The following is a 12,367-nucleotide window of genomic DNA, read 5'->3' as shown; positions in this document are numbered from 1 at the left end:
AAGAACTCACGAGGCTGACACCTTGACTTCGGACTTTTGGCCCCCTCAATTAGGAAATGATAAGTTTCTGATATTTTAAGCCACCAAGTTGTGGTGATTTGTTTCATGATTCCTACGAAACTAATAGACCATCTCACTCCAAGAAGCCATGGAAGGTCCATTTGAGGTCCCTTCCTGAACTGCCAGCCACCTCACCTCTCATCTACCACTGGACTCTTTGAACATAAAGACAGGTCCCTCCTTGGCCTTGGGCCTTTGCACGTGCTTTCTGCCAGCCAGAACCTATCTGCCTCACATCTCCATCATCTCTTGGGGTCTTCGTTAATGTCTTCCCTAAACACCCGATTTTAAATTGCATCTCGCCCATTCTGGTTGGATTCTCTATTCTTCTTCTTTATTTCTCTATCCCTACCTGGCAGACTATGCAGTTTATTTGTGTCTTCATTTATATTGTGTCCTCCAAGTAAATTGCACTGCACACATGGAAACTCTGGCTGGGATGCTTCCTGATGCATCTTCGCACCCAGAACAGAGCCTGGCACAAATGACTGCAAATAGACTGAGCGATGAGTAGGAGTTTGATAGCTAATAAAATAGGCATTGCCAAATGATCATGGGGGATTAATAGACACATGGTTCTGAGACATAGCACATAAGAGAAGAATTTACTCTAGGTATGCATCCTACCTATGTATAAAAGGTTAACTCAAATATGTTTAGAAATTTATAGAAACATCAGCAGAAGGTAAAATAGTACTTGAGTCTATGGAAAGGTAATTTTTAAAAACTTGGAAGCAAGTTTCAAAGCTAATAGAGATAGTTCTGCTTTTAGAAACTAAACTTTTGCACAGTCAGTGCCCTTTGGCTTCCAGTCAGTCAGTACCTATTGTCACTGGAAAGAATTCCCAGGCCATGGTCTGCTTCCAAGTCCCAGAGCTCTCTTTTTCCCTGGTTGACCTTCTGCTTGACCTTGGCTGACCTTCTGCCATCATTATACTCCTTTGCTAGAGTCTGTATCCTGCTCAGTGCCTAGGCCTCCTCTTGGCCTGGAGGACCATGTCCAGTTGCCTCCAGGCAAACACCCAAGTGGCTGCTGCGTTTAACCACTTCCCGGGCATTGAGGGCACATGGATTCAGGTTGCTGCCTGCCTGTTAACCCTTGCTAAAATATTTGACAGCAAACCTGGCCTGGGGGTTTCCCAAGCCTGGCTCTGTCTGCTTACACGGGGGACACAGGCCCTTCCACCTCCTTATCTGGGCTCTCCTTCCTGCTCCCAAGCTTCGAGAATGATCCTACTTCAGCACTGAAAGCTGCAGTCAGGTAAAATCCCGTGACAGGGAGAGGTGCCCTTCCATTGATGTTGCCATAGAAGTGGGTTCTTGTTCCCTGGTCGATGACGATGTCGGGTCTAAGTCCAGGTTAACTTATTAACTTCTCAGTGTGACAGGTTCTTTCATGTGCTGCATAAACCCCAGACTCACAGGGAATGGGGCTCCTGCCTTAGGAAGCCTGCAGTTTGCATAATTGCATGGTTGATTAGAAAAGAAAGTATTGAGATAACGAGGAGCCCCCTGGCAAAGCATGAGCTGCCGCTCATCTCTCTGTGAGGGTTCAAGCATTAAAAATGTCACTGGGTGCAGGCCCAGAGAGCGCAGCATGCAGTTGGAACTGTTTCTTCCTAAAAATCCTTCTGGCCTGTGGGTGGAGCGGGGAGCGGAGAGGCCCCTCTGGGCAGAGGAGGCAGAGGGCCTGAGCCCCACACAGGCATCCAGCAGCCTTGCTGCCATGGTCTTCCCCAGGTCAATGCATGATGTCCACTTAACACAACCCAGAGTTCTGTTGGAAGACTGTTTCCTCCTTGTACTGGATGATGACCTTGCATGAGGGGCAAACTACACTTCCTGAGCCCCCGGAGCCCACTCCTAAGCTGAAGAACCCAGACGATGTGCTGACGGGACAACTCTGGTCTTGGTTAACAATTGCATTGTCTATTAATTGTAGCAAAACAACAAAAAACAATGGATTCACTTGTTGGGATTTTTCCTGGGGTGGAATTTAAAGTCGCACTTGAATGGGCCTCAAGTTTTTTCTGCTGCGCTCTTTCCTTGAATGGGAAACAATGTCAGAGTCCCCTCCTCTCCCTTTCCCTTTCCACCTTTTCTAGGCACATATCCTTGTGACACACACGGCCTCAGGCTCTTTTGCAACCAACAGAAAATTCTTTCCAAAGCAGCCTCCTAAGAGGTCAGATGTCAGTTTGAAGTTCAGAAATGTCATGCAATGAATGAGTTTTTTTTAAAAGAAGTTTCTGCATTTTCAGTTTACAGCTGGTGATACTGTCACAATGCCCACGATGGAGAAGTGGAACCAAGCCCCCAGAGGGCATGGCCGATACTCACTGGTGCCCTCTCCCTGGCGCGGCTGCAGCCCCCAGCCCAGGTCTCCGTGGGTCCTGCTCCAGCAGAACACAGCTCTTGCTGAGTTTCCTGGGCTTTTCCATTTGAGGGCAGACCCCCTGAGAAATGAACTAGCTCAAAGAATGATTATCTAATGGTGGAATCTCTGGCTTAGAACGGCACCTGGTGAGGGAAGATAGTCTTGTGTGGTTTAATTTCTCCTCTTACTACTCGGGCCTGACACTGTCACATTTATGAGTAAAGCATATTACAGTTAGGAGTCCGAGGCCAGGAGATGGAGAACTTTTAACTAGGTCAGATTTGACCTGTGGCCTGTGACAACATGGGTCAACTCCCTGCGCCTCTGTTTTCTGTCCTGTAAAATAATAGGATCTGGAGAGATAGTCTCTATTTCCTTCCTACCCCTAAGATCCTCTAATGTTCAGGTAGACATTTAGACATTTGTTCTGAAGTGTTAACAATTCCAATTTGTTCTGAAACTTTAAAAGGTCTGATTCCAATCAATCTGCTTTTGTTAATAGAGTTACATTACTTAGCAATCTCACAAGACTTATCTATTTTTTACTTTTTCTGATTTCTTTAGCATCTTATTTCTTCAAAGCTCTTGAAATCTGAGTAGTCCAAACCAGCAACAGAGAAGAAACACACTCACACACACACACACACACACACACACACACACACACAATGCCCCCCACCCCCCAGACAGACAGACACATACTAATACGGCTCCCCCCTGCCCCCAGCCATGGACACACAAGATCATGGACCATTTGTCAGTTTGCTCACTCTGAGTTCTAACACCCCCCCACCAGGCCCTCTGTGACCCAGGCTGACATTCTAAGCACCTGCTCAGGATTATAATGCAGCAGGCTCCCAGTTTCTGTTCTGTCTCTGGTTCTGCGGGGAGCGGGCCCTGTCTAGCTACACATCTTGCCAGCAGGTAGCGATTTTGATGTCTGTGTGAATGTTTGAGGGAGGTGCAGGCAAGCTGCCCTTAGGAGGTAGCCCAGTGGGCAGTTCCACAGGTGGACGTCCACTTAGCAACCTCTAAGCCAACGCTCAGAGGCAGGAAGAGGGCAGCAACGCCATCTGCACGGATGGCCTCTCAAGGAGAAGGGTCTGGCTGTCCTGTGCACAGGGGTCTTTATGTCATTAATTCATAGGAAATTGATCTGATCGTCTTCTGAGTGATTCTTCCACGAGTCACGTGTTGGAGGTCAGCCTTCATTCTCTTCAGGACAGTCACCACGGGCTGAAGGGCCGCCCATGTTTCCTGTCCTTGCTCTGCCCTGTCCTGCCACTGGACGAAACCCCAGGAAGGCAGGGCCTTTGTCTGCCTCCTTCAGGGACCACGCCCTGGGGATGGGTAGTGGGCACGGTGCCACAGCCCCGATCCCGGGACACCTTGGCTCTGGGTGTTTGCTGATGGCAGCAGGGGTAGCTGGTCTCCCACAGGGCAGCGCTCCCCGGAACTGCGTTCTTCCTCTGTGAGATGGAGCTCACCTGTCTCGTGGGGTCGTTGGGAGGAAGTGACGTGGGCACTTGGATGGCAGCGCTAGTGGCTCTGGCACCAACCACCTGCTGAGTGCCGGGCTCCTTAAACCTTCCCCAACGTTGTCACCAGTTAACAACAATTGGGGTCAGTATTGTTAGTATTCCACTTTAAGGCACTCCAAAAGGCTAAGTGACTCGCCCAAGGTCACTCAGTTAGTAAAGGACAAGGGCTCCAGTTCAAGACTCCTGGCCTCCAAAACTCATCACTAACTGTGGATGGCTTCTCATGTCCTGGATGCCTGAGCATCACGGAACAGTCATGCAGAGCTTCATGGCAGGGACATGGTCCAAGCAATGTGTGGTGAGGTGCTCTCATGGTTGTGTAAACACCAGGTGCACTTGCACAGACTCAGATGGCCATGGTGTCTCTAGGACATAGAATCTTAGGGGACGGAGACCCCACATGCAGTCCATCGCAGGCCGAGAAGCCACGAGGCACACGCTGTACACAAGCTGTCACGTGCCAGGAACGAGCTGTCTCTGGGCCTCTGGGTCAGTCACACACCTTTCTATAGCCAGCCCTGGAACAGTGGCTGCCAAGCCGAAGGCCCTGGGGGCAGTCTGCACAGTCCAGGAGAGGGCCTGGGTTGTTGTTGAAGGCAAGGGTGTGGAGGAAATGCTGTCCCTTCGGCTGCCAAGGCTTCCACTGAGCAGGGTGAGCCAGCCGAGCGTGTGCTCCGAGCTGAAGTAAGGTGATGCTAAAACCAGAGACGCTCCCTCGACAGGCCTAGAGCCCGCCACAGCCCGAGGGGCGCAGGGGGCAATTTTCAGAAATTCCTAACTTTTTTATCCCAGTTGTTTTGCATGTGCAGAATGTAAGGAAATAGTAAAATGCAAAGCTCCCCCACTAACCTGTGTAGAGGACAGAATCTGGGGGTCCATGAGGCCCCTGAGCATTTCAGTCACTAATTAATTCATAGCCAAGTATTGTCACAGTTCATCTCATTACCAAGCAGTCAGTGAGGGGAGGGGGAGACAAACTACGTTTTACTTCCTGTTTTTCAATAGTTAGGATACAAACTCAACCTTGCTGCTCATATTGGAGCCATGACTGGGAAGTCTCTGTGCCGTCTCTCTATTCTTATCAGAATTTCATGTTGCTTCATAGGCTATCATTTAATTGTACAAGATGGACACATTTATCATAATTGGACAACACTGGTGTGACTGTCATTTTCTGAGATGGACATTGGATGATTGGGAAAATGTGTCTTTTGCCTTATGGTCACTTGGAAGAATGCCACCAATTATTCAAACAAGTGATGTTTCTAGATAATGTGCCCTCAGGGCTCTGCCATGGACACGCCTGGCTTGGGCAGTGGGAAGGAGGATGTTTGCATGTACCTCACCTCAGACCAGCCAGCTAGCCCCACTTCTGTTTAGAGGAGCAAACAGAGATTCACGTGGGTTTGGCGCAGAGGGGACTTAGGCGTAAACAAAGCCTTTTCTGACTCAGCCATTGGCCCAGAGGCACATAGCTGCAGAGCCGAGTTCCTCAGTCACCCAGGCCAGCCGGCCCTTCAGCCTCAGTCTCAGCACCAGACACTGCCGGGTCAGCCTCCAGTGCTGTCATCTGCTGGAAACCAGGGATGACATGCCATTGCTCATGAGGGGAGCGGGTCCAGTTCTGCCTGGTCAGGACCCTCCCTAGGGTACTCGTGTCAATCTTTAAAGGTGACTGGTGAGCTTTTCAGTCATAGCCATCACTTAAGATCCGTGTGGGTAAACGTGAACTTATTAACTGGCTCACAGGATCCCTATCAAGTGGGATAAATGTAATGAGTGAATATAAAAATTTTAGCGCATATAGATGTGTGCTTAAAAAATGGACACACATCTAAATTTGAAAAGTTGTTAGTGTTTTCAGATCTTTTAAAACTATTGGCCATGTCATTTGTATAATGTTGGATTACAAACGATAAATTTAAATTGGAGGCAACTTCCCATTATATGGGTAAAAATGGTATCCATCCAGAGACTCTGGGTTGACCTTAGTTCAGTGCATAGGCCCCTCAACTATCAAAGCACAGTTCTCTTTCCACTGTGGCTCCAAGAACACCCAGTTGAGAATCGCCCTGCTCCTGCTCTCTCTGAGAACAAGCCCGTTTTCCCTTTTGTTAGCCTGGTGGATGGTCATGTCCTTTCCTAGCAGTGAGTTCCTCTCATTGCTCAGTCAAGGCTATGAGAAACCACGAGAGTCGTCAGATGTCAAATACAGTTCTGGAGTAGATGTGGATTTCAACAATTCTGGAGTAGATGTGGATTTCTGTTGAAATTCTGTTGAATTCCACAGGCTTCTGGGGCTGAATGGGACAGAGGAATCAGGCTACAGCAGGACAACACTCAAGTAAACCTCCAGACATGAGCACTCAGGAAAGCCCCCCCACTGCCTGAGGAGGGCATCTATGACGAGTGGACCCTTCTACCAGCGGCCAATACCAGAATGTTTGAGGAATGTGGCAGTTGGAAACTTTTTTTTTTTTTTTTTTTTTTTTTTTTGCACTCAAATGAAACCAGCACAACATCACTAGGTATCTTGAAAGGGTACTGGGTAAATCCAACACAATAAGCTTTTCAGCGGGATGGTCAGCTGGCTGTGCACCACAGGAATTCTACAAACAATAGCAATTACTAATGCATTCTTTGATTCTCAGTGAGAGCCAAATGAAACATAAAAGGGAATATTTTTCTTGTGGGGCACATGATCATGGCAGGGTCCTCGCCCATCCATGCAACATTCAACGACCTCTCCGCCTGGCACTGTGTGCCTCCTTCTTGTCACATCTCTCCACCCTTTGCAAAGTCGTGAGAAGTGGTGACACTGGTTGCCATTCTGTGGATTGTGGACAGAGCTCTATCCTGGAGAGGGTTTTGTGGCATAGGACAAATGGTCTTTGGCTCTGCGGGGAAGTCTGTGGTTTATGGGAAGGAGGGGTGATGTACCTCGTAAACACCCACATGAGCGTCATCCTGAGCCAGCTTCAAAGGATGCAACAAGCAACATGCAAACAAATAACTTCACAGGGAAAACAGCAAAGATTCTTTTCTTGATCTGGTTAGAGTTGGGGGAAAGGAACAAATCCCTGCTGTGATGGGAACATTATTGAGGATGGTTGTTGGGGGGGTCCCACTTGGAATGACCCAAGTCTTCAGTGGGCTCACGGAGGGCTTTCCGCAGAGCTTCTAAAGTAGAGCGTGCTCACCCGGCCCTGTCAGCTTGCTCTGGAAGGGGCCTTGGTGTTGCCAGAGGCCATGTTCTGGACCTGCTCCTGGTCAACTCCTCCATTTGATATATATGTGACAGAGAGTCCATAATGATAACGACTTAACATTTTAATTTTAGAAGACGTACACATTAAGTATATAAGATTAAAAACATTGCAATTCTTGGTATTTCTTTCTGTTTTTAATAATAATCTTTTTTTTTTTTTAATTTACCTGTGAGTAAACTAGAGATAAATCCTAACCAAAGAGCAGAAATGAAGGATTTGATGGAAAAAGTATAACAGATGTTGACTTGAATAGGGAATAGAAAATACATTTACATCTATAGAAAGCAAGTTCAGAGTGCTGGTCCAGGGCCATGCTCCTGCAACATGGCGTCCACCCTGGGGAAGCTGAGGGCCTCTGGCTGGGGCAGTGTGGATGGACACGTGTTTATACCAGCATTTCTTTATTGCATTCTTTTCATTAAACTACTGAAATCACTTCAGTTCTTAGAAGTGAACAGGCTGACTATGTCATGAGGTGAATCTTTTAGAATAAAAGTTATTTCTTGGCACAAGTATGGATACCAGAATATTATATTCTCGGAGCATATTAACTCAGCTCCTTGATGATTCTCCTTCACTATATTGCATTTTAATTTGGGCCCTTGGCCATTATCAAAGAGACAGGCATTTGAAAAGGACCATTGCATTTGCTTTACAAATATTGCTAAGGACACAAAGAGCTTGCTTGAGAACATTCATTTGGAATCTAATCTCATAAAGCACGGTACATTTTCTACTTTGCAACTTCTGTATGATAATGTTGAACTGACCATCTTTGTTTTTTGCCTGTATTTTTTCTTTTGGTGCTATGTTTCTGTTTTTTATTTTTATTGTTCATATTTTTGTTTAAAGTGTTTTCAATCATGAAAATAGGTAGAAAAATAAATGAGGGCTGAGAAGATAATCATGTAACAGTGGCTTCCATCTCTACTTTATCACTAAGAGCATTTACTAAGCATCCTGTAGGAAGAAGAACTGACACCGAATAAGATAGAGTCCATGCCCTCCTGGTGCTGCCTCTGTTGTGGGTTGAGCCTTACAATGATCAAGCAAGCAGCTGTCTAAAAGCTACATATCTCAGGTGGTTATAAATATTATGAGGGTGGGGGATGGAGTGCAGAGGGCTGGACCACTGTTTAGATAGGGCAGTCAGGAGGAGGTAGCACTTGAGCAGCAACCGGAATGAAGGACAAGAGCATCTCAGCCCAAGGGAGGAGCACATGCAAGGGTCCTGAGTCAGGAGCAAGCTAGGGGGCTTCGAAGAACGAGATGTCCAGTGGAACGGGAGAATACTGGATGGAAAAGAGAGGAGATGGGGCCCAAGAGAGAGGTGAGGGTCAGGTGACGTTATGCCTTGGGAGCAATGGTAAGGACACTGAAACTTATCCTAGTGGAGTAAGATGTCCTTGAGGGATTTGAAGCAAGGGAGTGACCAAATCTTGTTGGATTTTGGGAAAGAGCATTGTGCAGGCCTCCGCAGGGGGAGCAGAGGGACTTTTATAGTTGTAGTAATCCAGTGAGAGGCTGTGGGGAGCCCTGAGGTGGCTGATTCACCAGGACAGGAGGAAGAGCTCTGCTTGGCTGCTGGGCAATTTGGACATAAGAGGTGAAGGTGAAGGAGAAGGAGATGCAGACCTTCAGACAACTTCACAGTTCTCAGTAGGCCAGTGCAGGATGGTCCCCTTTCCTCAGTCGGGGAAGACCCAGGGGAGGCAGAAAACGCACAGAGTCCAAGTCAAGAGTCTCCGTGGACATGTTCAGTGGTGGACATCAGAGCACCACTGCCGATCAGGAACTGGAGGGACAAGAGAAGCCCAGAGTGGAATGGAGTGGGCGGAGCTCTGTGAGAGTCAAATGTGGGGTCCTCAGGAGGAGTTTGAAAGCTGTGAGGCTGAAGAGGCGGACAAGGGGGTGAAGGTGACGGTGAGTAGCAGAGAACCCAGGCAGAACTCTTCACCCGGGATCCATCTGCTGTCCATATCATGGTTGGTCCTCCCACTAACCACGGTAATATGCACTTGTGCAAACCTGTCACTGGACTATTTTTTGAAGGAATGAAGCCAAAAAAAGTGAAAGTCCTTCCTGATTTGTATCAGCAGTACCCTGAGCTTGGTAATAGACTAAACTGTATTTGGGTCTAAGCTATAATTATGATTCAGACAGAATTGTAGATCTTTGAAAAAGCCATAGTTTATAGAACCCGAGTTTATAAAAATAGTTTATAGAATCAATTTAAGTTAAAAATTGCCTTCAAAACAGGTTTTAAAAGATAAAGCTATAATAATCTATTGCTAACATCCTTAGTTAAAATAACTTACAACTCCTGCTTCACTTAGTTTAGAATTAATTATACATGATGAAACATGTGAGATTAATATTCTTTGTTGGGAAATTTAGTCTGGAAATATAAACTGACTTACAGATCAGACTTTAAAGAACGACCGTGGTAGGAAAGGTCCCAGAGGAGGGGGGTCCTGGCTCCCCTCCCTCACCAACACGGGGCCATCAGCTCCTTCTCCACAGGCTGCAGACACCTGTGGCTGGGGATCCATGTGCCTCCATCAGAGCCTCAGCAGTGTTTTATAGTCTGTGACCTCTTAGTGGCTAAAATACTTCGTTTGCCAACATTGAAATGGCAGGTTCTGGCATCATTATTGTTTGAAAAACACTCTTCGATTTCAGCACTATTCACTTTTATTCCCCCAAAAGACTACATCAAAATGAAGCATTGGTGTGGCCATGGGATGGGTTGGTACCTTTGGAGGACAGACATGTGCAGAAGTGGAGCAGTATTTTATGGAGTCCCAAATTGGACACTTAAAGCCACAACAGCCCATTGGACTTCTGATTCAGAGGGCTTGGACTCAGCCTCGCCAGCTCTCGACAGATTGGATGCGGACTTGAGGGATGAGATACAGTCTGTGCTGGGTACTCTCTTCTAAAATACAGACCATAAACAACAAGGGGTCTCTTTTGCAAATGGAAACACATGACAAACAAGGCAGCTTATTTCTAGGACAGAGGACTCTTAAATTATTTGTACAATAGCAAGGCCCTGCCTATATATTCACTGTTCAGAATGTGCACATAAAGTACACATTTTAGGTCCCCTTGGCCCAATATCACAGAGCACACTAGGTGATTCAAGGATAGATCCTTGGTTAGGCTCAAATAGCAAAACCTCATAAAGCCACTCTACCCAGGCTGAGCACGACTGGAGAAATTAATGAAGTAATCTAAGAAAGATGTTTTTCCTCAAAGGGAAAATAGCCCTACTGAAAACAATTTTTTTTTTGGAGGTGCTGGGATTGAACCCAGGGCCTTGCACACAGTAGGCAAGTGCTCTGAGCTATGTTGCCAGTCCTGGAAAAGCTTTAAGTAGATTCTGCCCTTTCTTATTCTATAGATCAAAGTGGAGAACATATTCCAGATTAGGACCACTTGGGTTTTGTTTGAAACAATCGCACAAGTTACTAAACACATTCACATTTATGAGTAAACACACAAAAGTGACCAAAGACGTTACGGAAGACCCCTAGTCCACCTAGGCACTGCCTGCTGGGTGTGCTGGGTTGGACGCTCACAGATCACTAAGTGCCTGCTTCACCTCCGCTTGCCGTTTGGCCACATTTGGTTTTTATACAGACATCATCAGTCACTGACCCTGTTTACCTAACCAGGGTGAGATAGGTTCTGGGCTTCACTGACTGATTCTCAGCAGCCTTGGGGATCCAGAGAAAATCTCTTTTGGCCATCAAACGAAAATTAAGACAGTTGCTTATTTTCTAAATTAAATAAAATAAAATTTCAATCAAGCTAGCATTTCAGGGTTTGACTCAAGTTTTCTTAGCCTCATATCGTTAGCTTTTTATGGGACGGACAGACAGGATCAGGGCCAGAACTCAGAGGAGAGCACTGGTGGGTTAGATGGTGGCTGGGAACTCAGAAGAAAGGTGGAGGTCACATCCCGCTGCCCGCTCTGGGTGTGCATGCGTGGGCACTGTATGTGTGAACTCAGCTCTGTGCAATCTTAGAAATGAAATGTGACTTCTCCTGATAAACACAGCCTTCAGAGCTTAAAAGTATACTTAAAAATATACACCTTGCGAATCTCGGGGAACATTCACAGTCTTTAGGAACATTCACAGAAGGAACAGGTTTTTACAGCAAGCATCACGTGGTGCCAGGCACATGCCAGTTCCCTCTCCCCATGGAAGGCCTGCCCTCCCAGTAGCCCTGTGTGGCAGTGGCAGCCAGCCGGAGTGGGGGTGGAAGGACATGGGCATTAGGAACGTTTTCTTCCTGATGGAGCCACAGCTTTGAGGACCAAGGGAGGGACCAAGGGCACTGACCAGGAACACATCACCTGCTGTTGCTCCTGGACCTGAGTACAGTCAAGACTCAGTGTTGGCTTCCCTGGGTTAATGCATTCATTCAAACAAATATCTGCCTGTTACGGAAACAAAACAAAACAAAACAAAACAAAACCAAAGCCACTTGATCAAGTATGCAATGTATCTATTGGTAGGGAAAAGACAATTGCTTTCAGACTAAACTACCAGCAAAACAATGCTCATTTCAACTGCAATTTGCAATTCATGATTGAAGCCCATTTAAATGTTGGTTTAGGTCTGAACTCATTTGGACACAAAAGAAACAACTCCCTGTAATATTTGAAGACATCATCTTCTTTTCAAGTAAAATGAAACGTAATTTTTTTTTTTCTCGCAGCCTGAAAACACTCACTGCTACAAATGACACAAGTCGGTAACCTGTTAAGTATTCTGAAGGTGTTGTGGCTTCTACAGATTTAATTCTTGCACAGTTACTTTATTAGCTGACTCCATCGAGCAGTTCTAATTTTCCTATTTGTGAATGTTTGCTAAGCCATGGGAAAATCTGATATTATCACATCACCCTTCTGTGCCTGATGCTCAAAATGCTGTCTCTCACTCTTTGGCCTTTCATTAGGAAAGACATTTCTTATAACCCAAGAAACATAATTCAGCCCTATAAATCGAGAGGGAAATGCTACAATGGTTACAATCCACCAGTCACCAAGTGGCACTTTCCAAAAGCATTTGAATTGCACTAAAGAACTCATAGAGACACAAAATCAA

General features: G+C 46.3%; 2 protein-coding genes across 2 annotated transcripts in view; one reads left to right on the top strand and one right to left on the bottom strand.

The window, feature by feature from the left end:
• Positions 1 to 12,367, bottom strand: part of PACRG (parkin coregulated) — a gene marked incomplete at its 5' end in the record, with an annotated part of 515,654 nt that overhangs the window by 44,632 nt on the left and 458,655 nt on the right. The gene's annotated exons all lie outside the window — the stretch shown is intronic.
• Positions 1,206 to 12,367, top strand: part of LOC308649896 (uncharacterized protein) — a 60,303-nt gene continuing 49,141 nt past the window's right edge. The window contains exon 1 of the mRNA XM_081295781.1: positions 1,206 to 1,321. The gene's annotated coding sequence lies outside the window, so the exon portion shown is untranslated. The remainder of the gene's footprint in view (positions 1,322 to 12,367) is intronic.

Source organism: Spermophilus citellus, assembly GCF_964194105.1.
Source record: "Spermophilus citellus genome assembly, chromosome: 5".
Lineage (NCBI taxonomy): Eukaryota > Metazoa > Chordata > Mammalia > Rodentia > Sciuridae > Spermophilus > Spermophilus citellus.
Note: the sequence above shows the minus strand (reverse complement) of the source record. Positions and strands in the feature narration are given on the sequence as shown.